Here is a 3807-nt window from a genome sequence, read left to right on the forward strand (position 1 = left end):
TTTTTTTTTTTTTTTTTGAAGCTGCTGGATACTTTTTCCCTTTCTTTTCTTGCTGCTTAACCGCTTTTTCTCCCATTTACTTATTTTTCCAAATAAAACCCTGTGCATGACAGAGGTTCAAAGCTGGGCCGTACCATATCCAGAGCTGAATGTCCTTGCCAGCTGGGGGCTGTTAATGGCCCTTGGCAGACTGGTGGCCTCTAAGCAATTACTAAGTGGCGGAGGGGCTACATCACAGAAGACATTAACACGAGTGACAGTAATTGACATTCTTGCTGACAGCCTAAGTGCCTAGGCAAGAAAGGGCCCTGGAGACCGAATTCACCTATCAGTCCGAAAGCTCCTTCCGAACAAGGTTAGCCACCGCATTGATGGGCGCTACTGAGAAATCTGCGGTAGATTGACCCACGCTGGCATGCCGGTGGATTGACAGCCTGTAGAGCTGCCGCCACTAATCGGTACTCTGCCTGGTCTCGGTGATGGAGGGGGAGGGCCAGCATGATACAGACTCTGGAGGTCTGTCTGGCCTCTTTCATGATCACAAAATTAAGACAAAAAAAGAGGGTGGGCGTCCGGAACAGAGAGGGAGGGGGAGGCCACTAGTGACCGTGTTCTCTGATGAGGTCTCGTTTGTTCATATTTGAGCCAATCACCAAGTTGCATCTCTGATTGCCTCTCTAAGCAGGCATGTTTGGTTTTAGACAGGGAGAACTGGAGCTGCACATGTGTCAGAGAAGCACCTCTTCTGCCCTTTTTATTGCTTGCAAAATGTCAGGAGAATTTAATCAGAATAGCAATCACGGAGAGAGAACGTGCGGAACAAAGGCACATTTATCTTCTGTAGCGTTGCTTTTCAGGAAGAATCCGATTCCCCTTCACTTTCTGCGGAGGAACAAGAGCTTTCAGTCTGTTTTGGCCACAAGAAACTTTTTTTTTCCCCTCCTGTTTCTTATTGAAGGCTGGGGCTTTATCTGTCCATTAAAATGCAGTCTGCAAAAACGCTTGTGTGCTAAGCGGGGAACAAGAACAGAGAGTCAGTCCTTGTGAATACTGGGACAAACGTGGCCTTCAGTTATAACAGTGTAAATCCTGTGTGACTCCTTTGAAGGTAAAGGTGTTACTCTGGATTTACACCTGTGTAACTGAGACCCCAAACTGACGCACAGCCTCCTATTTTGAACAGGGCAGCTATTCTGATTCTCAGCAAGGATATCATTGTTGCAGCAGGGAGGTGTAAGGAGAGCGCGGTATTGTATTTGCACTGAGCGCAAATGAAGAAAAACCCCGTTGCAGTTAATCAGTACAAAGCGGGTGTAAGTGAAACCTCTGGGGTTCAGTTCATCTTTAGCATAATCTGATATAGGATATGATTCCTGGGAGGGATGGAAGATGGTAAGATAAAGCAGAGCCGGGATGGAGTTCTTTGTACATATGCTCACTACTACCTTCTAGTGGCAAGGAGCATTGCTCAGCTGGTGATATAGACCTTTCCTCAGTTTTTCAGCTTGGAGCTGGGGGGCTTATTCTTGAAGCCAGTGCTTGCCAGCTCGGTTCCTTAGGTCAGTCTGCAGACAACGATTGTCTCTGTGCAGTTTTTTGCAACGTCGTTCCAAAAAAAAATGTTGCAAAATACCATGGCTAGGATGAGACCAGGGGACCCTGGAAAATAAGGGAGAAAAGCCCCAGAGCCCAAGCAATATTTCCTGTGCAGTGTCTGACAATATTAATTACATGTGTGGGCAGCTCCTGTGTTCCCGAGGCCCTCACAACTCTGGAGGGAGTTTTTGGTGCACATGAAAAACTTGGTCCTACACTCCATGGGGACATTCACGCGGGCTGAGAGCTAACATGGGACCGACACACCACTTCAGTCCTCCCCAAGGCCTGAGGTGAGAAATAAGGACTTTATCAGCCTTTGTGCAGCAAGGATGTTCATGCAGTATTGTACAGCTACGATGAGGAACAACAGGCATGAAGTGAAGCAGCGGGTTAGGAAGCATCAGGCCCTCTGCCAGGGAGGCAGCGTCCATCCCTGTAATATCTGAGTGCCTTGCCGTATTTAATGCATTTATCTTGACAGCACCTTATAGAGAAAGGAAGAAATACAATGCCCTTTTACAAGTGGGTTTTAGAGGCACTGGAAAAACAGAGAGACTTGTCCAGGGTCACAAGGAAGCCTGTGGCAGATCAGGGTATGAACCCAGGTCTCAGACTAGTGCCCTATCCACTCCTTCTCTCACCTCCCTTTAATTCAAAGCCAGAACAATAACATTTTATGTCATAAGAACAGTTAAATAAAAGGGTATTTTTTAATCAGCCACCTCTTGCCAGAGTTAAATCTTTGGGCACATCCAAGCAGTATAAATAGGGTACCAGAGTTTGCACATGAACAAATGTGAATTCAGTAGATTTAGAGTGATTTCAATGGATAATTATAGGTTCTCAATCTCCAGTATTTATATAACCTTTCCAATAAAAAACCACAGTTTCCATGAAGGGAATATTCTACAGCAGGATTTATTTGACCTTCAGCACCATTTTTATCTGCAGGATATAATTACAGCTAAGCTAGAAATATTAAGCATTTGAGAAAAGAACTGTGTATTTGCAGTTTGTTGGCTCCATTCTCCTTTGCATGGGAATAGTTCACCAAGGGGAGAGGAAACTTGCAAATTGTTACCATTTGAGTTGTAGGCCTTGAGGCTCTGCATTGGGGAAGCACCCACATTAAGGAAAAAGTTGAAGCATGTGCCTAATGCTAAGTGGGTTGGAAGCCAATGGATCTTAAGCAGGAGCGTAAATGCGTTGCTGTTTCCCATCCTAAAATCTCAGGAGTGCTGTCGCGTACAAATGTATGTATGTTGTATGGAATAGCGGGGTGGGGAGAGTGGAGAGCAGAATGGGTTGGTGCCAAAGGTAACTTGCTAATCATTATGACGTCCAAGCCGATTACTGGCAAAAAGCACTTTTTCCAGAACGTTTACAGCTTTTTTTTTTTCTCTCGTAGATTTTTTTCTTTAATTCTCTTAAAGTAACCACAACAATGTATTAAAAACTTTTTATGTAGGACAGACAAGACAAGGGTAGAAGGGAAAAGAGCAGTCACCAGCTTGCTCAGCGACACTGATGGAGAATTATGCTGGGGCTGCTTCTGGTTTTACAGGAGTTTTATAGTGATATAATTTTATTGATTATTTTGCCTTACTTTGGAACAAACAGGTTTTAGGCTCAAAACATATCCCTCAGCTATTTCTCTGTCTGCTACGCTTCTAAAAGCCAATCTTCAGTTGAATATTATAGACAGTCCTTTGTAGATCTATACCATATGGATTTTCACTACCACCCTGATGATCAGGGATCCTGGTAGCCCCAAATCCACGTTTCCATGATTAAAATGAAACACCACTATCTATCTATCTGTCTAGATAGATATATTAGTGGTGTTTTATTTAAATCACAGAAACATGTGGATTAGGGGTTACCTCTTTTTAACCAAAAATTGGGGATTTTTTTTAAATCAGAGAAAACCAGGATCCCTGCTGATGATGTCTCTTGCTCATATTCCTAAATACCATTGGCTACTTACACAATTTCTGTTTTGTTGACTTTTACTTATCAAAACAAAGCTATAGCCTTCCCATTCATTGCTTTTGGTCCCAAGTGCTGCAAATGTGTAAGCATGTGCTAAATGCTCTTTACCTGCATGGTCCCATTGATAGTCTCATGTATAGTTAACATGTGCCCAAGTGTTTTCTAGGACTAAGGTCTTGGAGGTGATCAGAGATGAGCATGTTTCATTACCACTCG

The sequence above is a fragment of the Gavialis gangeticus genome, unplaced genomic scaffold (assembly GCF_001723915.1).
Source record: "Gavialis gangeticus isolate Ggan-Ray unplaced genomic scaffold, GavGan_comp1, whole genome shotgun sequence".
Classification (NCBI taxonomy): Eukaryota; Metazoa; Chordata; order Crocodylia; family Gavialidae; genus Gavialis; species Gavialis gangeticus.